We start from the raw sequence: 25,082 nt of genomic DNA on the forward strand, positions 1-25,082 counted from the left end.
CATTGACATGGTCTTGTAGATCGAGGCAGTCAAAATGGCTAGCAAAGACAATCAAGCAAGGCTAAAAAAGAAAGTGAGAAAATCGAGCAAGCATTCAAGATTTTTAAGAATTGTGTACATTAAAAATGCAAACAAACGCCCATTATGGCTTATATAAGTGCAAGCATCTAGCAAGAAAGGAGGTGCTTAATGCTTTAATAAGGATTTGAACCGTTAGATCAATTTAATGTATATGTCTTACAAATGTTTGATATAGCCATATGTTAATATGATTTAATTTATATTCCCATGGTAGAATGTATAGTTGTTGCATGCATTTTTAAGAATGTCTTCTTCAAGTCTAAAAGATAGAGTAGGTTTTTTTCCAAAATTGAGATCTTTATTCAAAGGAATAACTAGAAAATTGATCGTTTTGATGTTAATATAATGAAATAAATACCTATTAAACCAATTTCAATATAATCATTCAAATAAACAAGAATTATTAATTTTAATTTTAAAAAATTATGACCCAAATTATAAATGGAAAATCAACAATGAATGTGGATGGTCATTTATTGGCCTCTTCTCACATTTGTGCTTTCAAGGAAATCAGCTCTCAACTACCAAGAGGTAGTAGCTAAGTGCACTATACACATCTACTTACAATCACCTTTAGTAGGAAGGTAGCCTATGATGGTATCCTCTACTTCATGGTTTAAGGAGGGCTTAAGTAGTATACTTTTGGAATCTAACCAAGGATTTCAGGGTACCAAGGCAGGACCAAGGGTTCTTGGACAAAATAAAACCAATGATTTTTCTAGGTTGCACACAAGAGTTGCACAACTTTTTTTGATACAAATGACATGGTCATATATAGTGCTACATGGTTGTAGTTACAGGAAGAGTTAGAGAAATTGTGTACTGGGTGCCTCCTCTGATAATTTTGCCCTATCCTTGTTATTTTTCTTTATGATGGAATTAAGGATCAGCTTGGAGGACTTTCTACGCTTTTGTTGTCGCCTCTTTACGATAGTAATAGACCTACATGGTAGAGTCATGCTCAAGGGCTTCACTATTTAGTACTCCCCAATACCTAGTTAGACTTGATAACATAACATGTACTGTCAAACCATATTAACAAATGGTTGTTTCAACATTTTAGGCTAATTTTGCATACCTATTACACACATAGCAGGCCATGTTATGTCAATGAAAATGTTTCATTATTTCTTACTAAATGTGGTTTATGTATTATGGTTTATATGTTTTAGCAAGGCTATCTAGTACTTGTTCAATATAGCCTATAGTGAATAGCAACGGTTCAAGGAGGAAAGTATTTAATCCTTTTTATAAGATCTATTTATACATCTATTCATGCAAGTTTTTGGTATGATATGAGCATGAGCTAAGATATCAGTACTGGGAATCACCAAAGCACCCCAATTGTAGAAACATAGGTCCGATACATTTTTGTTAATGCATGCACACGAGGTGTTACGGGCCCTAGTCTTTAGCAAAGGCATATCTGCATTAGCATGTAGATTGGTAAATTAAGTGCAATATCTCTATGGATTTTATTATGGATCTACCAATCATCGTATAAGGACATGACTCAGTATGGGTGATTGTAGATAGTTTGACTAAACTTTGATAGTCTATTCCAACCAAGTCCATACTAGCAAATTTGAACTTATCCAAGTTATCTATAGGTTATATGGATTGCCCAGACTGTTGGGAATTGTGGGCTTTGTCCTATGTTGGTGTGTATCTATCCTATTGGGATGCATAGGTGGCACATAAACATGTGTTAGCATGTGGAAGAGGTACTCAAGGGTGTGGGTACACATGGGGGTCATTACTAGAGGGTGTGGACTCACCTAGAGGTAGTTAATGGAGGCTTGGATGGGCTGATTTGGAGCCTTTTTATGATGTTATCAGTGATGACAGATGAGATGCCTTAGCCAACTCTATATATTGAGCCCTTTGTACACACTTTTATGTTGAATTTATCAATCTAGTTTTTCACTTACATTCTACTCTATCTCTATTGTGTAATTGGCTTTGTCGTTGGCATGTTAACACCATGAACGCTAGTCTTAACAATCCACCCTAACTCTACAAGTGGTATCAGAGCTTGGTGGGATTAGAATTCTCTCTTAGTTAATTGTACCTCTTACTAATTGAGCTCTAACTTATTTATGTGTGGGCAAGTCCTTGGCACACCTAAGAGGCCACTACCCTCCATGACTAGGTAGGCTTGATTAGGAAGAGGATCCAATTATGTGTTTGCATTTAGGTTGTTTTGTGACGATTTTTTAGTGGCTTGCACATTTAATCTGAATTTTTCCCTTCTTGTATTCATCAAGCATTAATCATCTCATCCTAAAGTGCTTCTCACAAGCTTCCCATCGAGCACATAATCTCTTCAATCCGACACCGGTGTCGTGATGCTATGCATCCAAGGGGGGAAACTCAAAGAAGATAACGCTTCCTGAGTGTTATCAGCTTTTAGCCAAATTGTTGACAGTTTTTATTGGGCTACCATGGTTGATATGTATGTCGTATGTTGAGGATTCATGCCAAATATGGTTTACTTTAGAGGGAAATAAGTGCTTGAGAAGCATCTTGTTCAGGATCGTGGTTGAGATATATGCCTAATTAAAGTGGTGATTGGTAATGCTTGGTTGGCAATAATGGAGCTCAACGTCAATATTTTGGTGGATATGTAAACCATGTTGATAATTATGCCAAATGATGTCTTTAATAATGCCTTGCCAGATATTTATGCTAAAGGTGATGCGGGGAATGTTAAACATAGCTGTGGCAAAGAAGCTCTCGCTTTTTAACCGGATGCAAAAGGGAGGAATTCTCTCAATGATGTGCTTAGAAATTCCTTGGCCAGTATGTATGTCAAATGTGATGCAATTCAAAGAGCACGATAAGTGCCTGAGGATATTTTTTATTGTGATATTGCCCAACACAGCTATGATGGGAAAATTTATGCTTAAGCATTCCTTGGTTGAAATAGGTCAAATGTGGCACCCTTCCGAAAGCACATAAAGTTCTTGATGAACTTTTAGTTCACGTAATCTATTGGAACTCGTTGATTGCAAGATAGGTCCAACCTAGTTATCACAAAGAAGCACTCGGCTATTATCATCAAATGCAAAGTGATGGCTTCTCACCAAAGGTGATCACTTATGATGGCATTTTAAAGGCATGTGGCATTATAAAAGTCCTTGTCATGGGAAAAAAAATTCATGACAATATTGTTAGGCAAGGGCTCTAAAGAAGATGTGCTTTGTGGAGCTTTACTTGACAAGTATGTCGAATGAGGTGGTTGCCCAATGGCCCGCCCAAGGGAAGGAGCTATGGCCACTTGGAGGAGGGCCTCCCAAGGAAAGGGGGTTTATGGACGCTTGTTTTTAAAAAATAGGGGTTATTGAGTGTGAATGAGGAAAAAAATAAGGAGGTTTAAAACGCAGGCAGTGAGAAGTAGCACAGAGACAACGTGGAATGGAGAAAGTAGATGCATTGAGCTGAAGAAGGCTTGGACGACGCCGAGCGAGAAGACAAAAATGGTCAGTTGCCCCTAGCACCCCTTTTTGGCCCTGCTCCCAGCAATTTTTGACCTACTCCAAGCATTACCTGCCACATCATTAAGCGTGTTCATGTGCCACATCAGTCATGTGACTGATGGGAAAGAGCAAAAGAGGGGAGTAGTGTGGGAAAAAAAGGACATTACAAAGAAAGGTGTCAACATCGGCAAAGCCAAGGTAAGCTCGGCTTCAAGCAAGCTCTCTCTCCCTCTTGACTTAGCAAAAAGCAAAGGGAAGGAGGTGTGAAGGTTATGAAGGGGAGGAGGGAGCTCAATGGCAAAGAATCTTTCTTTCTCTCTCTCACACACTTGGCTTTGGCAAAGGAGAGGCTTAATCTCTCCCTCTCTCTTGACAGATAGCATGAAGCAAGGGAAATATGCAAGCAAAGTGTGACAAAGGATTCAAGGGGAAAATAGAGCTCAATATAAGCAAAGAAGAGGGCTCTCTCTCGGCATAAAGGGAAGCTTCAAGGATAGCATGAAACAAGGGAAATAGCACAAGTGTGGTGAAGGATACAAAGTGACGGAGGAGGTCAATTGCAAGAAACCTCTCTTGTTCTCTCTCTCTCAACTTAAGGAAGTAGACAAAGGTGCTCCACTGTTTTTAAGTTTTAATAGTAGGGATAATAAAATGGATAAGCTTTCAAGGTATAACCAAGATTAATTTCTGCTCTCGGTTAGATTTTGGGAGAATTAATCTCTCACAAGCTTGAGACTTTCTCTGACAGTGTCATTAACGGCTAGCATTTGTAAATGAATTCCATTTTAGTTAGCCATTAGTAGCTTAAGGCTTTTAGGGTGTCCATTTTAAGTGATCTAGGTGTTTATTGAGCATTTTTCTTGGTATCGTGCATCTATCCTTTTATTTTTCTCACAACAAGCAGCCTGATGCTGACCCGGCTCACCTCGTGAACCCATTATCCCTGACATCTTTGGTGAACCCAAATGCGAAACTAGGTCGGTACTGTGGGAAAATTTTTCAAAGAGAGATGACTACACCGCAAGAGGCGGCAATGCAGCAGATGATGTAGCAATTTACTCCCTACATGCAGCAGTAGTAGAGTGCACAACAACAATTTAATTTGCATGAGCGGATATGAAAAGCTCGACAAGTAGTCACACAAAAATTGCAGCGATTTGAAGGTTGAGATGTTTCAAAATTTTGCCAAGTTTATGAGCAATTCATGGAGGGAAATGGTATTGATGATCGTGAACCAATTGAAGGGTTTCACTTGATTGTCAAGAGCTTAGGGCTCAAATTGGGGAGATACAAAAAACACAGGGACCAAATTGGCAGAATTTTAGAAAGGCATTACAAGAGGAATATTTCCTTGAAGATTCTCAAAGGGTAACTAAGAAAACTTTTATGAAGTGCATCCAACCAAAAAAACAAGGACTTATCTGCACGAGAGTTACTACGAGAATTTGAAAAGGAATTTGAGCAGCTATCTATAGGAGAATAGCAGTCATTGAAACTAGAACTGTGGAGCTATTTGTTCAAGCTACTGATCCACAACTTCAAAAGAGCATGGTGCAGCTATTTGAAGATTCAATAGGTGAAATGGGTTTAACATCTGATTGGAAGTTAGTTTTTGAGGCATTCAACATGATCGTGAAGCGCCAGATGAGGGTGGATAACCTAATTGTGGTCGATCCCATGGCGACAACAGATAAATAAATTAAGGAGAAGTCAGCCTCTAGGAAACATAAATTAGAGGAGCCAATTCTTGATGAGTTGATCAAAGGTATACAAGAATTAAATTTGAATTTAAAAGAAATCAAGCTTGAAGGGGTAAGCACAAAGGGTTCCATCAGATCCCAGGCAACGACCTCCATGCAAGGATTGGGATGACCACTGCATGTGGTGTGATAGTATAAGATCATGAACGCAAATACTGTGAGGATTTTGATGAAGCTTACAAGAAAACAGGTGAGCAGTTCCGCTTACAAGAAGATTCATCTCAGGAAACAGGTGAGCAGTTCCGCTTGAATTTTGGAATCGGTGGTATGGAAGTGGAGGAAATATAGCATAATGTTGTTATGGTAGAAGCAGCTACATATAAGTTGTAGGTATACAATAAGGCAGATGATGAAGGTGTAAGAACTAAAGGTGATTTGTGGCATTATGCTTTGAAGACAACGGAAGCAGGCAAGGTGAATCATGGCAAACTATGACAAGTTTGGAATTGTATTCAAGAAACTATAAGATCGGTAGATCCAGTAGATTCTCTTTTAGTATATGCATTTATTGCCAAGTCCCAAGCTAATGAATCCATAGTAGAAGTAAAGATAAGCATAAAAGAGATGAATATACTGCAGGAACATCAAAAAGATCTAGCAGTAAGCAAGATGAGGGGCATGCTCCCAAACCTGCTCCTAAAGTGGTTTATGGAAGATGCATCAAAAAATAAGAATCAAGGTAAGCCCAAGGGACCTTCTTAAAACACTACAAGAGGCTATTCATATTAGCGACGCTCACACAGCGACGCTCAAAAAAAAATTCCCGGCGTCGCTATGAGCGTCGCAAATTTCTTTGTAACTTTGCGACGCTCATAGCGACGCTGACTGGGCTAAAAAAATAACAGAGCGCGCCCAAAAACTCAGTTCTCAGATCTGAGTTTCTTGGCGCCCTCAAGCAAGGAGCAGGTAACGCTCTCCCTCTCTCTCTCTCTCTCTCTCTCTCTCTCTCTCTCTCTCTCTCTCTCTCTCTCTCTCTCTCTCTCTTTTTCTTCTCCACACACACACACACACACACACACACGAGGAGAGGAAGGAGAGCCAGGTATGATCCTTCCCTCTCCTCACTCTCATGTTCCCTTCCCCTCTTTCTCTCTCCCTCTCTCTCTCTCTCACACACACACATAGTGTTTTTGAGAGAGAGAGAGAGAGAGAGTACAAACATAAACAAAAACGCACACACACATACATAAACAAAGAATGCACACACACATTGAGAGAGGAAAAGAGAGAGAGAGCATGCATAAACAAAAAACGCACGCATTGAGAGAGGAAAAGAGAGAGAGAACATGCATAAACAAAAAACGCACACATTGAGAGAGAAAAAGAGAGAGAAAACATGCATGCACACACATTGAGAGAGAAAGAGAGAGAAACTAATTTTAACGTCATAGGAAACTAATTAAAATTAAAAGACCTAAAGATCTAGCCGACGAGGAGTTGAACTCAAGACCTATTATTCAAGAGGGAAATGGCATAACCAATCTATCATACTTGGCATGGGTGATAGAAAGGTTATACCATTTATCTCTTTTTATTGGCACACACATCCACACACGCGCACACACACAAGAAGAAGAGAGTTATAACGTCGTAGGAAACTATCCTAAAAGACGTTAAAGATTAGGTTAGATGTAGACTTACGTTAAATTAGATTTAGGTTTATTTAAGTTAAATTAGATTAGATTTAGGTTTATTTTTAATTAGATTTACGTTTATTTACGCTAGATTTAGATTTACGTTATATTAGATTAGATTTAGGTCTCCATAGACTGCGATGCCTGCATGAAGCGGGTGAAGAAAGCCCTCAATGGAATATAGGGTATTGCTGCCTTCACTCATGGTGGGCTCCGTCGATCCAAAAGTACTGGTGAAATGTCTTTAGAAGATAGGGAAGAAGGTGGATCTTCAGGGCGGCAAGAGTCACTACATCCCCGACACAATGACCATCTAGACAACCTCTAGTCATTCAACAGCAACTTCAAAGTTAGTAACAAGAGCAATAACGGTCTAAAGGGCCAATTGCTGTCGTCAGATGTGGATGGAGATGAGGCAGCGTCACCGCCGGAAGTTAACTCTCACATCTTTAGTGATGAGAATGCCAACTCTTGCCGAGTTATGTGAAAAATTATGTGTTAAATCAGTTTTAAGGTTCTTATAATCCCTGTTAGTTTAGTTCTTTGTTTTTAATATAACATAATTTACGTTAGATTTAGATTTATTATATATTAGATTAGACTTAGGTTTATTTAGGTTTACCCACACACACACACACACACACACACACACACACACACACACAAGAAGAAGAGAGTTTTAACGTCGTAGGAAACTATCCCAAAAGACGTTAAAGATTAGGTTAGATGTAGACTTACGTTAAACTAGATTTAGGTTAAATAAGAGTGGCTAGACGGATTTGATAAAGCCCGGGACACGCTATGGCGAACCATAGATGATGAGCGCATATCTGGGATTGTCATGTGCAATCTCGGTGTTGAGAAGAAGATGACGGAAGATCTAGAGGCTAAAATCAACCGATTTTGCATGCTTCACAATCCAGTGATGCAAAAGTGGATTTCACAATATGAGGATGCAAAGCAAGAGCGACAAAGGGCACGAATCGAGTGGAGACGGGGAAGACGACCACCGATGCACTATCCGACGGTTCTGGAGAGCCTACCAACCTTCATGAGCTTAAGATGGTTGCACAACCAATTGAAAAGCGCACAACAATGCGGTGACGAAGTGACTGAGGAAGGGTGGGAGTACTCTCGGGGTTGCGCGACCAAGGTAAGTTTGCAATGTACGACATGCTAGTGACTTTATTTCTAAACGTTTGAACGGCCACTCATAATCTTTGTTCGTTGTAGTATAAGTCATACACAGCAGCATGGTGTAAAGGTCGACATTTTAGGGTGGAACGAATCGACAAAAAGCGTTTTACTCAAGATTGTGGAATCATGGCAAAATTTGAACAGTCTAGTCGACGACATTCCTCTGATGCAGATCCTGTGGTGGCGGAACTCACTTACTTCGGCACGCTGCAAGAGATTTTGAGAATCGATTACAGAGGATTTTTTGTCGACTTGTTCGACGTGCAATGGTTCAAGATAATCATGGAGGGTCGCAACGCTACTGTGCGTAGAGGAGAGTCTGGTTTTCTTGAGATGGATTCTACTAAGAAATGGACTGACCTAAGAGACACTTTCGTACTACCAGAGCATTGTGAACAAGTAAGTATGTAAATAGTTAACATCCCCCTTTTACAAGTTATGTGCTTGAAAGCTCTCATGTAAGTATGTAAATAGTTAACATCCCCCTTTTACAAGTTATGTGCTTGAAAGCTCTCATGTAAGTTATGTGGCTCTGGCAGGTAATATTTCATCCTACAAAGTCTACATCAAACTGGTGGTACGTCATAGAGGTAGCCCCTCGTAGTGCAAGGACGTATGAAGGCTACCATGTGCCAATCACAACCGCATCAATGGAGGAGATCAGAGAAGATGCTCAATCAGAAGCCGCTGCGGTGGTGCCAGACGAGCATCAAGATGCTACTACTCTATATGGGGTGCATGCAGAGGAGCTACAAAATGAAACAGAGGATATGTGTTTAAACGGAGAGCTCTATATAGATATAGGAAGCTATGCTGAGTTATGCGAGGATGAGAGAGAGATCTCTTAAAGCCACAAATATTGTATTTGAATAATTTTGCTCCGGGTTGTAAAAGCTCTGGCTCTCTAAGTACCTTCCATGGCGCTCACATCTTTTGATTGAAAATTCTGATTTTTCGACTTGCCTCTTCTATCACTCAATTCATTGCGTCATTGTATTTATATGCGTCATTACGTCATTGTATTTAATGGTCTTTGCGTCATTGTCTACTCTATTCATTCAATATTAAGTTTAAATATTCGTGTGTTTAATGCAAGTATGGATGATGAGGAGTTTCTTTCTTCTTTGTCACCACAGCAAAGACAGTGGTACGTGGAGCGTCATCGCTCTGGCGCATCATCGCGCGTTCCTACTCCCTCCGCATCTCCCTCTATTTCGGAGCATTCGGTGCACTCCGAAGCTTCGGCGTCGACGAGACGAGCATCACACTCGTCTAGACACCGGCGCTCTAGTGGTGGCGCTGGCGGTTGTTGTGGGGATTCCGCCACCGATGCCTCCACACCGCCTCGTGTTCGACGAGGCTCTTTACCCTCCCCTTCTTTGCCCGCCCCCACACCAGCCAAAGCATCGCCATCTACGCCAGGTTTTGCACGGCTGACTGTTCCTAGCAGCTACACACCTCTACCTACTCCGCCAGGGCCCACCCCACTCGACACTCCTCGCTTCGGGGCCCAGACGTCGGTGGAGACACCTAACGTCCGTACCCCCATCGACACGCCGCTAGAGACCCCTGCCGGGACACCCAGGTTCACGCGTCACCGGCCAGAGGGCTTGCCTTACTCCGTCGACTTCAGCGGTGGCATCATCATGGATGATGACGGCAAGAAGGTGATCTCACGCATGCGTGGTCTTTGCTCTCAGCTGTTTAGACACTACATACTAAACAAATGGAGTGAAGTACCAAGTGATTTAAAAAACAGAGTCATCAACATACTTCATGATGAGTTTCCCGTTCCAACACGGGATCAGCGCTTCAATGAAGACCTGATGAAGATTCGAATGCACGAATATTGCAAACACAAGCGTTCCGAAGTGCAAACAGCAATCAAGCATGGGTGGAACAGACCAGATTGGCTGGCCAAAGAAGATTGGAAGAATGCGAAGAAAGCAGCGTGCGAGAATCCCGACAAGTGGAAGCAACAAAAGGATGCAGCCAGAGCGCGAGTAGAGGCAGGGAGCTCGCACCACTTGGGGAGCGGTGGATGGGCATCATTTGAGGCCGATTTTGTAAGTGTTTTCGCATTGCTCTTTATGTTCGATAGTTTAGGGTTTATGAGTTTTTTAATTCTAACATAATGAATTCTTTGTATGTTTTGACAGTGGTCGATGACAGGACGTGATCCCACACCGTACGAGCGCGAGTATGCAAGCAGGAAGGGCTTAAACGCCCTGATGGACATTCTGAGTTCTCGCGGCGGCATGGTTAGTATTAGGGTTTACTCTTTTCTATTTTTTGTATTGTTTTATAAATGTCGTTATATGTTTATACTTACTGAAAGCTGTCTTATTGTCTTTTTTTGCAGAATCCGACAGATACGCCGCTTGGACGCGATGAGACCTCTGATTAGACGACGTCAGTTTAGCCGTAGCTAGATAGCATTAGTTTAGGGTTTCTCATAGCTTATGTATCATGAGATGGATTTTATACGTCTTTTTGAACCATGTATATTATTACATTTGTCACCGCAGTTCATTTTGCCAATCAATTCTTTATGCCTATGATGTTGTACAATTGTCATTATTACATTTGCCAATCAATTCATTTTGCCTATGATGTGTACAATTGTCAATTTTACGCTTGTCAATTTTGCAAACAATGCGTCTTGTGGGTGACTATTTTGGGTCTATTATCTACCCTTGCACTTTTTTTAAAAAGTGAATCAAGTACAATATGGTTGATGGGTGGCAAGGCATTCAATGCCCTGTCACCAAAAAAAAAAATCTCTCAGGCGTCGCTATAACCGTCGCTATTTATGGCTCTGTAGCGTCGCTATAGACTTCTGTGTAAACATCGCTATAACTGTCGCTACAACCGTCCTATGAGAGTCTCTATATAGCAACGCATATAGAGACGCAAATAGCGACGCTCTCGTAGCGACACTATTAGCGACGGTTTTAGCGACGCCGGGGGTTATGAAAACCCAGTGTATTTCCGTCGCTAACAGCGTCACAAGAGCACACAACCTCTTGTAGTGTAATCTGAAATCTGACATTGAGTTGTTTGGCTACAGATCTGAAGAAGGTTTGTGAAGAGCGCATTCTCAATAGCAAGGTGGATCTCACATTGGGTGACATCTTGGGTATTGCCAACGTGAGTTTCATGAGGAGGTTATTGACATTATCAAGAGGAAACACCAGATACCAAGTGAGCGGGAACCTGAGGTAGTTAGTAACAGCCAAATGATTCACCACAGTGAATCATTTTTGGATTCTTATGAAGAGTAATTTGAAGATGAAAAGTCAAAGGCTGTGGTGGTCTCAAATCATATTGTACCTAACGTAAGCCATGTTCATTTTGATGAAGATGGAGATGAGGAAATTGTGCCCATGAGTCACTTTTCTAGGACTCATTGGACCAATGAGAGAAACCATTGTGAAGCTTGGGAACATTGAAGAGACAATCTTAGCACTTGTGGACCATGGGTTAGAAATCAATCTTATGGCCAAGAGCTTACATCAAAAAGTGAAATGCATGGCCTATTGAGGTGGACCACGGTTGGTAGATTCAAGCTGCCAATATGCTTCTAGAGGATCTTTATGGTGCATGTGCAAACACCAAGGTAATTATTGGGGATGCTTGTGATGCACACAACTTTTTTATATAGGAGCATTCATCCTATCCACTCATATTGGGACGACCCTACATTATGGTTGTGCACATGGAAACAAAGGTGTTACATGATGTCTCAGTCTATGCAAGGATCTGAAGCAGGGATAATAAAAGGTATGTTCAACTTTGGACTATGTGTGTAGATCATGTCAAAAACAAAGATAGCCTACGTGATCTTCTATTGCCAAAGATACGCAAAGATTTTAAAGAACACAAATTTTCATAGGATTTACTCGGAGTGCCACTATAGAGTGGGACTATGATGGTATGGAGGAGGGAAAGTTCTCGCAAAGAGAGACTTTCTCTTCATGGTTTTTGAGATTGATATCTAAGGATTCATTGTCATACAGGAATTTTAATGAGCTACCTAAATGGGAAAAACAATATGCTTCAAGTATTCAAAGTGAATTGTAGGATGTGATTTTCTTAAACCGAATGATGTTATTTCATGAATCTTTGAAGGTCTCCTATGTAGATACTATGTCACAGCTGAGAGGACATCAAACAATACAGGTTACAAAGTGGAATGAACATTGTAAAGTGCATTCAATGGACATGTATGAAGAACTTGATATATATGAATCACTTACCCATATAAAGGACGATTTGGGTGAAGCAGTTGAAGTCCAAGTGGAGACAAAATATAAATCTATTGCAAAGAAGGTGAGGCCAGTGGCTACACCTTTGCCAGAAGGAAGTGATAGAGTGATAGAGAAAGCTTCTCGATAGCCTATGCTGAGAGATTCAAATAACATTGGACATAAATTCATTGAAGAGACATTGAAGCAACTTAAGATTGGGAAAAGGATTTCCTTACTAAAGAGGAGATCAAATGCTTTTGAGAGATGCTTGGGAATCATGGTAAAGCCTTTGCTTTTGAGCCTGATGAAACTGGGTGTGCATATCCAAACGTTGTTTCTCCTATGGTTATATTTAATTTTCCTCACATGCCATGGAGTTTACATCCTATTCCAGTACCCAAAGCTCACTTGCCAAAGCTCATTGATTTTCTCAATGAGAAGATATGGATGGTTATTTTGGAACCATCATGCACACCATACTTTAATACGCGGTTCATTGTTTCGAAGAAGAATGGTATGCTAAGGTTCATTCAGGACATGCAACCAGTCAATAAGGTAACAATCCGCAATGTAGGTACAAGTCCAATTGTGGATGAGTTTTTTGAAGCCTTTACAGGTAGATCTATCTACCCTATGGGTGATCTTGTAGGTACAAGTCGAATTGTGGATGAGTTTATTGAGCCTACAGGTAGATCTATCTACTCTATGGGTGATCTTGTAGATACAAGTCCAATTGTGGATGAGTTCTACCAAACAACGAGCAAACTTATCCGAGCAAGCTCAGAACCGAGCAAAGTTATTAAGGGATCTACTCAAGTATATGTATACTTCTTCTCCAACGAGAGAGAAGAGAGAGAGAGAGAGAGAGAGAGAGAGAGAGAGAGAGAGAGAGAGAGAGGTTTCTCTAAAACCAAACAATAAAACGGTTAGCCCCATTGCTAGCAAAAACATATTTTTTGGAAACTTAGAAATATTTTATGTAGAAAGTTCTATAAGTAAATGGACCATGTTTTGAACTCAGGTCACCATTATAAAAATCTAGTAATCATGATACATGTCATCAATTTTACTATTAGTATAAGTACCAACAAGTGCAAAACATATTGGTTAGTGTGATATGCGTGCTCATGCTCGGAGAAGGGGGGGGGGGGGGGGGACTATGTATAAATTGTGTATATCACGTGTGTCTAAGGACTATTTCTATAATCCCTTATCTGTGAATTTTTTACAAATAAAAAACACCCTTTTTCTATTTAATCTGTAATTTTTTTTCCAATTCCATTTTTATGGTACCCTTATATATGTGAAAATGTGAGGAAAAAAGATATTTTATAACTCTTTTTGTTGCACTCATGTGAGAGTCACATGATTATCAAGTGACCCCTCCAAGTATACGTGAAGCAAAACACAAATTTACTAACGCATATATCATGTGATTGTGCATTAATTCTCTCAGAGTTCTTTCTCTTAAGGAAACTCTCTCTTAGGCTCTTCCCTTCCCTTCCCTTTAGAGTAGGACTTCAAGACTCATCAATAGAGCTATGAGGTCTCTTGTGGAATGTTCCTATGGCGTTAAAACATCTCTCTCTCTCTCTCTCTCTCTCTCTCTCTCTCTCTCTCTCTCTCTCTTTTTGAGTCATTGCTTAATCAACTATTAATGTATAAACATGAGTAGCTGTTAAAGCCTGCAAACCTTTATTATACGTCATTTGTTTCAGGTTAGTTCTTCATTAGTAACACAATAGCATGGGCAACAGTGCTATGATTCTCTCCCAAGCTATCGACCTTTTCATGGCTTTTGGCCTTTATATTAACTACGTAAGGATCTATGTCTAACATCTCATAGAGGTTCAATTTTATGGCCTGCTTATGGGGACTCATGTTTGGCCTTCGTAATATGAGAGTGGAATCCAAATTGACCATAGTATATCTCACATCATGCATCAATTGAACAACTTCTTTCACAAATATTGAGGATATGACTCCTTTCCATTTTGAATTATTGTCTGGAAAAATATTTTAGATGTCACAAAGAATAGAGCATCCACCACACAATGGAAAAGCACATCACCTTTAGAATATGCTTCACATCCTTAGTCATGTGGAACATTCATGCAACTACCAATTATAAGAGGTAAACTTGGCTCCAATCTATGAAGATTAAAGCCATACCCTACTCTAAAAAGTAGTACTAGAGCCTTCTTCACATCTGGAGCAACAGTTTCAACAAGAGGGGAAGCCGCGGCAAAGACTTTGCCTATTAATTTGTTTGCGACAAAATTTAGTCCGTTTTGAGCTTGTGTCTGCACAGGATAAGGTGGTATGAAAATGTTGCTAGCTACATGAGGAAAAAAGGGTTGCATCGTATTGACAACGCACTGTATAAGAGATGGTCATGTCCGTCCACCAAGAAGAATGCTGCTAACCGAGAGAAGATGCTTACCTTCTAGTGATGTGATCATCCAAAAGCCATTGACCCTCCTCATCATACCTGGATTTTCCAAAAATAAAGAGGAGGTATCAGCTAAGGGCTCGTGCTTGAAGCGCATAGTGACAGAGTAGACTCGTGATCAAAAGAGAAACCTCCCTTGGGAAAACCTCCCTTGGGATTGTTGGGTGATGATGCAATTGTCATCTGTGCTATGGTCGATTATATGCACCCTATGCAACGATTGGGCCGCTAGGTTTATCTTTGGTTTGCACTCATGATAACAAATCCATCTTGCGAACAACAATCGAATACTCTGTGGAACGTAGCCATTGAAGGTTAGTGACAATAGACGTAGCATGTAGGCACTATTTAGATCTCTGATCTTTCTCTCTCTCTCTCTCTCTCTCTCTCTCACACACACACACACACACAAAACTCTCTGAAATAGCCCACGCCGGCGTGGATTGTTTCAAAGAATTTTTCTTTTTGAGAAAAAGAGGGGATAACTAATATGCACGCACTGAGCTCTCCATTTGAGCAACACTAAGGATGCGTAGTATGTAGGCAATGAGTGCGCCATTTTTGCAAGTGCTTCTCTCTCGATCACAAATAAAAGAAAAAAAACTCTCTGAAACAGTCCGTGCCGGCGCGGACTGTTTCAGAGAGTTTTTTTCTTTTATTTGTGAGCGAGAGAGGATACGTAATTTGCAGGCAATGAGTGCGACACTTGAGCAGCACTGATAGGATGCATAATATGCAAGCAATGAGAGCGCCATTTCTACGCACTAACACATAATATGCAGGCAATAAGTGCGCCATTTCTACAAGCAGTGTTCTCTCTTTCTCTCTTAAAAAAACTCTCTCAACCAGTCCACGCCGGCGTGGACTGCTACAGAGAGTTTTTTTTTTTCTTTTATAGAGAGAGAGAGAGAGAGAGAGAGAGAGAGAGAGAGATAAGCAGCAACTAAGTTTTGAGCTTGAATCGGGCGAGGAAGAGGAAGCAAATCGAGGTAATGGCCACATCAACGTCTGCATTGAGTAGCTCTACCTTTCTTTTAGAGAGAGAGAGAGAGAGAGAGAGAGAGAGAGAAGGATAAGCAGCAACTAAGTTTTGAGCTTGAATCGGGCGAGGAAGAGGAAACAAATCGAGGTAATGGCCACATCAACGTCTGCATTGAGTCGCTAATTGCAGGTTAGAGTGCTCTTAAGCCTCAGAACGAGCTGTCGAAGAGGGTGGGCAATGTGGAGGCTCGGGTGAGCATGAGGAGGACCGTGAAGAGCACTTGAGAGAGCATCAGGTATGGTCCAAGTCGCCCTAAGTACCTGGACCCCTTCTCGGAGGCCACTCCCTCTTACCTAACCGGTGAGTTCCCCGGTGATTACGGCTGGGACACCGCCGGCCTGTCTTGCCGACCCCGAGACCTTCGCCACGAACCACAAGCTGGAGGTCATTCATGCCAGGTGGGCAGTGTTGGGCACCCTCGAGTGTGTGATCCCTGAGCTGTTGGCTAAGAACGGCGTGAAGTTCGGTGAGGCAGTGTGGTTCAAGGCTAGCTCTCAAATCTTCGCTGACGGAGGGTTGGACTACTTGGGCAACCCCAGCTTGGTGCACGCTCAGAGCATTTTGGCCATCTGGGCATGTCAGGTTGTGCTGATGCGCTGTTGAGGGTTACATATAAGTTGGCGGCGCCCCCCTCAGGGAGGGCCTGGACCCCATCTACCCCGGTGGTTCCTTCGACCCCCTTGGCCTTGCTGATGATCCCGACTCCTTCGAAGGTGAAGGAAATTAAGAATGGCGGCTGGCTATGTTCTCCATGTTCGACTTCTTCGTGCAGGTCATCGTCACCGGCAAAGGCCCCATCGAGAATCTTTCTGATCATTTGTCCGATCCCGCGGTTAATAACGCCCGGGCGTATGCTACCAACTTCACCCCTGGCAAGTGAGTGAGAAGCTTGTGCTTTTACAGTGCATGATACTGCGCATGTGGAAAGCGATTTTGTACTCCTATGAGGAACTCTTGTACATTCTCTAAGTTTTTCGCTAATCCAGTGAAGCTTTTCTCAAACAAAAAGAGAGAGAGAGAGAAAGAGAGGATACATATATGCGGCAATGAGTGTGCTATTTTGACTGTTTGCACCGGCACTAAAAGCATGAGCAAATGTTCGATGGCAAAAATTAAAGTCTAACACCCCGAGGGAGTCCACATCTATCAGCATCTCGAGGTCACGCTACCTCTGGCTGAACTTGAGGGTAAGCATCCTCCGTCACGCCCATTGAAGCTCCCCTGGCTACTACAGACCCCTACGCACAGCACCTTCATCATGGATGCCATTTTTTGGCTGAGAATAGAACGACAAAATGCTCTGCACCTCAATATCATCATGCAGGACATTATTAGATCTCCACTCACATCCTTGCCCATCTACTCCAACATCGCGATGCTTGCCAGCATGCAATATGCTATGATCGTGGTCAGGTGGCGGCAAAGATTCGGGTGCAGGATCCAAAATCTTTGGATGAGGGAATTGTCAAAGGCACATGTGGTTTTGGCATAGAGTACTATGGTGGCGGCTAATGAGACTTGGTGGGGTGGTTTATTGTAGAGATAAGAAGAGGGTTAAACGCAGTGTGTGTGTGTGTGTGTGTGTGTGAGAGAGAGAGAGAGAGAGAGAGAGAGAGAGAGAGTGTTCCACAAGTACGATTATGGGGAATGCAGAGATGGAAAGACTGCATATATGTCTGTCTGAGGTTTGGGATTGAGCAGGTGTAGTACGAGAGAGAGGGAGAGAGCGAGAGGGAGAGGGGGAGAGGGAGAGGGAGAGGGAGAGAGTTCTAGAATCACCACCACGGCGGTGAAGGCACCACCCTTTCGCTTTAAGAGGTAAAGGGGTTTCTGGAGCTTGTGATCCTACATCAGTTTGCCTTAAAGCTCCTTGCATCACCCTCCCATGTGAATCAATCCCAATAATTAAAAGAGAATTGCAAGCCCGGGCCTCACCGTCGCTCACGTCCAGCTGTCAGTTGTGTGCTACCATCTTGAAGCGAAGTCGATTCCATGAACCTCTTTATTATTTCCTTTATTTTCCGAACGTCCAAAGCTTGACTTCAGTGCCGTAGGCTCAAGAAATAGTTGAAAATTTAAGTCGGGTGGTCTTGGTGCAAGAACAAGTTGGTGAGAGAGATACCATACTCGCTACTTTAAAAAGAAAAAGACTATTTTCGAAGATGCTTTAGAATCTCCCACTCACTCAAACTTTGCACTCCACGCAATCATCAAGGAGCAGTGCAGTTAGCTACTATTCATGTCGTCCCCCCACCCTCTACCTCTGCCTCTGCCTCTGCCTCTGCCCGCGTCTTATATTGGCCCCTTATACCCTACTGTGTCTCCAAATGGCTTCTAATTTTCCTTGCCCAAACCCTGCAAAACCAAATTTCTCAATGAATAGGGACCCTGATATTTGCCTTTCCCAAAGTGGCACAATATTCTTGGTTCTAGAAGCCAGGAACTCAATCACCCCTTAGAGGGTAGTACCCTATGGGGTACTAAGGCATGTGCGCACTAGGATTTCACTTTGTTTAGATTGTTCAAAACAGAGCACCACTTAATAGGGGTGGGTGAGTGGGTGGGAGAACTCGACAAGGTAGTGAAGAGGCTGCAACATGAGGACAATGGACAAGTCAAAGGGATCAGACTTAGGAGCAAAGCCAAGATATTGCATATACTAGGGGTCATGATCTTGTAAGTATATCACAACAAGGGAGAGGAAGATGTGCTAAAGCCATGTGAGAATGGTGAATTATCCTCTCATTGAGAAGGTAGAGATGCTAACGATGGTAAATTGATCGATCGAACTACAATGGATGTTGATGCACCCAACTCATTGAACTTTTTGATCATATGCATTGCATGTGCGCTTGCATAAATGCACTTGCATTGCAAAGGGTCTCTTCATTCACTTTTGCATAAATTTGAAACCTTTGTACGGCATTCATAGAAAATGTGGTGCTCTTGAATTTCTTTAGGCTAGGTTGTTGTGAAGACTACCTATATTAGTTGCGGTAGTCACCTACAGTAGGGCAAGTTTTTTTTCTAAATTAGCCAAAGTTTGTTTGAGAGTGAGAGAGGGAGAGAGGGAGAGGAGGGGAGAAGATGAAAAGTCCAAATGTCGTAAGTACAAGCCGAAGAGAGCTATAAAATGTAGCCAACACCGTGAAACTTTGCATCATCTTGTTAGTACATTTCATTTTGGCTATATAGGAAACAATTGCTTTACCTATGTGCACTTAGATTTGTGAGGTTCTCTCCAAAATTGTATACGCCTTTTGGCTATTGTTGCATCTGTTCAAAAGGGGTTTGACTACAACTAAGTGTCCAAACAAAAATTCTTTCTTAAAAATACAAAGTTCCTATCAATGACATTTATAAAAGACCTGAAATTTTAAAATTCATTTAATTCTTTCACACTATTCTTTTCATGTATGTGGAGGACATTTTCCTTTTCCTTGGTGTCATGATTGTAAGTTGAAACATCCTTTTTGGAAGCTAGAAAAAATGGAGTTACCCACGAAATCTTTTAACTTCAATTTCAATAAGATACAATCTAGAACCTTTGACCCTCAAGGCTTGGTATGAGCTTGAGGATTGGTGTATATTTCCATTGTTCTTAATACTATCTACTCACAATTGTGAGTTTTGCAAAAAAAACAAGATACAATCTAAAACCCAAAACTGCAAACACACATTGCTCATATTGACTCCAACCTACCAAATAAACTCTATCAAATCTACTTATTTTATAACTTCCCTAAAGTAGGAATTTCTTAACAACAAATTTTTTTGAAACAATCCTCTCGCTCTACAAGCATTTGCCATAATATTGTATTGACAACACACACACACCCCCCCCAAACAAATCGCACGTGCGTACACACACACATACTTGCCCAAGCGTCTACTATGGATTTACTATCTATGAACATTAGTCATGCTTCTGAGCAGGGAGCATACCCTTGGATAATCAAAGAGTTAATATAAGAGTGTACGATTGAAGTTTCCTTGAATAATGCTAGAGGAGGACATTGAAAGATAGATTATATTTTATTTGATGCTAAATGTTTCCTTTTATGATGTAATTTTTATATGTATCTTATTGGGTTTTGCTCGTTTTTTTGATTGCTCGGAAAGGTTTGCTCGGAATTTGAAAATCCCCTTGTGGATGAGTTTGTTGAAGCCTTTGCAGGTAGATCTATCTACTCTATGGGTGATCTTTACTCAAGATATGATCAATTTTACCTTGCTTTGGAGAGCAGGGATCTTATACAATGTGTACACCTCTCGGGTTGGTAAGGATGTGCACTCTACCAGAGGGTGATACTAACTCTATAGCCACATGATGAATGGCATGAGGGGTTTTATTCCTCATGTTACTATGCCTTTCATCGATGATTTTCCGATCAAGGGATGTGAAGAAGGGTTCAAAGATTAGGTGAAAGATTAGAGGGGGTGCCGACAGTTTGTTACCCAACATATTGCTTACTATGATTGCATTTTATCTAGGCTTGAAGAAGTTAACCTGGCAGGCTTTCAGGGCAAAATCAATTTTCGGTGCTAAAGAGGTTTTAACTGTGGGGATATGTGTGGCCCAAATGGAAGACAACCAAGTCCGCTCGGCTAAAGTTGAAGCTATATAGAAGATGAAAGAAACATGCACATTTGAGTTTCAGAGGTTTTTGGATGCATGGGTATTTTATCGTATTTGGTTGCTGCACTTTGCTCATGTTGCAGAGGTGCTTTATCAATTGCTAAGTAAGGGTAAAACGTTTGTATGGGAAGAAGCTCATACGATGGCCATCAAAAAATTGAAAATGATGCTTCTTGAGGCTCCTACCTTGAGAAAGGTTGACTATAAGTTTGGAAGGCCAATTATCTTAACCGTTGACACAAGTCTGATAGGTATTGGGTGGGCAATAGGTCAAGATGATGAAGATGGTCACAGGTATGCAGTCCAATTTGGAGCAAAAGTCCTTAATGCTCGTCAAAGAGGTTACCCACAGGTTAAGAGAGAACCTTGGGGTGTTGCTACTTCCCTGAGGCCTGACAAAGAATATTTCATAGGTGCTTCAATTGTGGTAGAGACAGATTGTTTACCATTGATAGGGATGATTGCAAACTGCTCTATTTTGGACATTGCAATGCTACGATGGATAACCTTTATTAAGTCTCTTAATCCTGAGTTTTACCATGTTGCAAGCAAAGATAACCTTGTAGAGGATATGTTATCAAGGTCCAGGTATGAAGATGAAGAGGATATGCTTACCACCAGTGATGATGTGGGCTTAAAGTTCTACACCTCTTCTCATTTGCATGCAAGCTATGATGCTCATGCTCGTGTTTTTGAAGTCTTTTTTGAAGAGATGTATGATGGAGAATGCTTACCACGAATGATGATGTGGGCTTAAAGTTCTACACCTCTTCTCATTTACATACAAGCTGTGATACTCATGCTCATGTTTTTGAAGTCTTTTTTGAAGAGATGTATGATAGAGAATGGATTTTGATAAGCCACTACCTTAGCACTCTTACCAAGCAAGAGGAATGGAGTGATCAAGGCTACAAGAGGATCAAGAAAAAGGCTTATGATTACTTTCTAAGATATGGTCATTTGTGGAAGAAACCAAAGCATTCAAGAGGTGTACAACAACGAGTTGTTTGTGATAAAGCAACTCAACAACAGGCGATTAAAGAGTTTCATGAAAGCTTATGGGTTAGTCACAAAGGGGTATGTGTAACTTTTGTCAAAATCAAGGACCACTATTGATGGAAAGGAATGTATAAAGATGTTGCTCAATTTGTGGAGACTTGTTTAATATGCCAAACAACAATATTCTGATGTATGGCATTGAGATGGATTACATTCTACTTATCCACTAGCTATGCATTAAACGTGGGTAGTGGATTTGATTACAATGCCAGTGGGGGTTTGGCAGATGAGGTGTATTGTTCTTGCTAGAGAAGATCTCAATAATCATATTGGAGGGAGAGCTTTGTGTACTAAGGGTGCAAGTTCTGTATTCAAATTTTTTCTTGAAGATGTAATTTCCATGTATGGTTGTGTTAGATAAATTCACTGCTGATAGAGGAGAGTTGGATGTTGATGAAGCTCATGAGTTCTTTGCTCATTTGGGCATCAAAGTGGCCCTTACTACATAATACAATCCAGAAGGTAATGGGAAAAGTGAAAGAGGGCATCCGCCTATTGTTAAGGCCTTAACACTAGGTTGGTAATGGGACACTTTTATGTCCTGTTAAGTGACCATTTTCCCTGAATTATGTCAAGAGTTTCAAAATGGATTTTGAGGTGCTATCTATCTATAAAGTTGTCTCATGAGCTGAAAAAAACTCGACATTTTTTTGGAATATCAATTCCATCTTTAACATTGTCCTTGCACAACATTTCACAACCTAAACTGTGTGAAAAAACGGGTCCTATTTTTGGCTTTTTTCAACTCTTTGCAACTATACCACTCTAGAATTCATGTTTGTGAGGTCTATAGTTCTAGAGAACTATCTTTAGTAGTCCTCCACATGTCCCGATGCTTCTAGGGATAAATAAATATTAGAGTTGTAAGTTATGACCAAATTACAAAAATTGTCAAATCCTGTTTTTTAGCCAATTTTACCTCTTCTATGATTTTTTTGGTGGATTTCATGATATCCAAATGCATTTTTTATTTTCTATGTCGCATATTGTAACATAAAGCTAATATTCCTTGAGTTTTGGGGTACCTAATACCCTATTTTGCATAGTACACAACGATGGTTGATTTTTTCAATTATAGAAGAAAACGAAACATTCTAGTATATCAAGTATAGCATTTTCAATATTGTTAGTTTCTTGTGAGAACTACATGCATTTTGTAGGTAGTAACCATATCTAGTCATAAGGATCAAATTTGGCTAGATATTGAATAGTTTCTATGGGATTCTACAACTCATAATGTTGAACCCATTTTTTTCATGTTTGCTGTATTTAACACTTCATCTTTGTCCCCAAGATTCCCCTTGGTAAGAAATGTATTATTCTTTTGACATGCTCCATGGCTCCTTATGAACATAAAGGACAATAGGGAACTAGAAAAACATGCATATATTATTTGTATTGAGAGTGGCTATAGAAACTTTGCTGATAGGTTTGCAGAATGGTAAAAATTCAACTTTTTTGTACCTATTTATTTTGGCAAAACAAAAAATAGTGAGTGAGAAGGAATCATATGTTCTGATCATCAACCCATTGAAGTTAGCTAGGGAATTTATCTCAAGTCCTACAAAATCCCCTAATCTTATTTTTATGCAACAAAACGTAAGAAATGACTGTTTTGATGAAAATGCACTGGTCCATCAACTTTGGAGGCTTGGTGTGACCAAAAGATGAGAAATTTTACAAGTTTCTTATTTTTTCCATGTGTAGTAGTCCTTGAACTATAACCTCATGGAAGGATTTTACAAAATGAGTGGATCTACTATGGTTTTGGAGGTTTTTTTCAAAACCTTGAAAGGACACTTTTATGTCCTGTTAGGTTACCAACCTAGTGTTAACAAAGGCATGTAGAGGACGTATTGGTGATTGTACTAAGCTACTACCCTTTGCTTTATGGGTTGATCGCACTATGCATAGTTCTATTACAGGTTATATGCCATTTGAATTGATGATGGACAGAATCCCATTATGCCTACAGAGGGGGCGGTTATGTCCTGGACTATAATGCCATGGGAAGTAGGTATATCTACAAAAACTTTATTTGCCTTGCATATTTTCCAACTTGAGAGGCATCAAGAATATATCGAACATGCCAAAGAAAAGCTCAAGGAGGCAAGGTTGAAGAATAAAGCAGCATTTGATGAGAAGCATAGGCTACGGCCTTATGATATCAAAGATGGAGATTGGGTACTTCTTTATGACAGTAGCTTGGAAAACCAATACTCTGCTATGTGAACGATGGTCAAATATTGGTTTGGTCCGTATGTTGTACTTCATGCTTATGATAATGCAACATATAAATTATGTGAGCTCGATGGCACTGAGCTTAGGGTACCTATTGCAAGGAAAAGGATCAAACTGTTCAAGAAACGGGAAGGTGACTTCAATTCTAAGGAACAAATCTTAGATCAACAATCAAGGGATAATGATGATATGTATGCTTCAACAATGTGTCTGATGAATCTTTTGATGATGCAAATTAATGAATAAGACGGTTGGCACATGTCGAAGGATGCGCAGGTTTAGAGGGGGTGGATGTCGTGATGTTGTCCATCCAAAGGGGGAAACTCAAACAAGATACCGCTTCCTGGGTGTTATCAGCTTTCAGACAAATTTTTGGCATTTGTTATTGGGCCACCATGGTTGATATGTATGTCATATGCTAAGGATTCATGCCAAATACAGTGTACTTTAGAGGGCAATAAGTTCTTAAGAAGCATCTTGGTCATAATTCCATCTCTTACATTGCATTGATAGCGAGGTATGATGGCAGAATTGTGGCACTACCGTGGTTGAGATATATGCCTAAAGTGGTGATTGGTAGTGCTTATTAAGCTTGGTTGGCATTAATAGAGCTCGACAACAATGTTTTGGTGGATATGTAAACCAACTTGATAATTATGCCAAATGATGTCTTTAATAATGCCTTGCCATATATTTATGCTAAAGGTGATGCGGGGAATGTTGAACATAAATGTGGCAAAGAAGCTATGGCTTTTTAACCGGATGCAAAAGGGAGGAAATTCTCAGAATGCTGTGCTTAGCAATGCCTTAGCCGATATGTATGCCGAATGTGATGCAATTTAGAGAGCACAATAAGTGCTTGAGGAGATTTTTTATTGTGGTATTGCACAACACACATATGGTGGGGAAATTTATGCTTAAGCATTGCTTGGTCGACATATGTCAACTGTGGTGCCCTTCCAAAAGCACATAAAGTTCTTGATGAACTTTTAGTTCATGTCATCTATTGGAACACGCTGATTGCAAGATATGCCCAGCCTAGCTATCACAAAGAATCACTGGGCTATTATTATCGGATGCAAAGTGATGGCTTCTCACCAGAGGCAGTCACTTATGCTGGCATTTAAAAGGCATGTGGCATTAGGTCTCCCCAATCTCCGAAAAATAAAAAGTCTTTCAAAACATATTAAGTGCGTAAGTGAAGGGTGAGTTTAGGAAATGAAAAGACACATGAAGGTGGAGAGTCAA

General features: G+C 40.7%; 2 pseudogenes; one reads left to right on the plus strand and one right to left on the minus strand.

Moving 5' to 3' along the window:
- Positions 1-14,120: 14,120 nt before the first annotated feature.
- LOC147451589 (2-C-methyl-D-erythritol 2,4-cyclodiphosphate synthase, chloroplastic pseudogene) lies at positions 14,121-14,950 on the minus strand (annotated as a pseudogene).
- Positions 14,951-15,916: 966 nt separating this feature from the next.
- LOC147451590 (chlorophyll a-b binding protein 151, chloroplastic pseudogene) lies at positions 15,917-16,903 on the plus strand (annotated as a pseudogene).
- The last annotated feature ends 8,179 nt before the right edge of the window (positions 16,904-25,082 follow it).

This window comes from Adiantum capillus-veneris, chromosome 8, assembly GCF_014529385.1.
Source record: "Adiantum capillus-veneris isolate H3 chromosome 8, ASM1452938v2, whole genome shotgun sequence".
NCBI lineage: Eukaryota > Viridiplantae > Streptophyta > Polypodiopsida > Polypodiales > Pteridaceae > Adiantum > Adiantum capillus-veneris.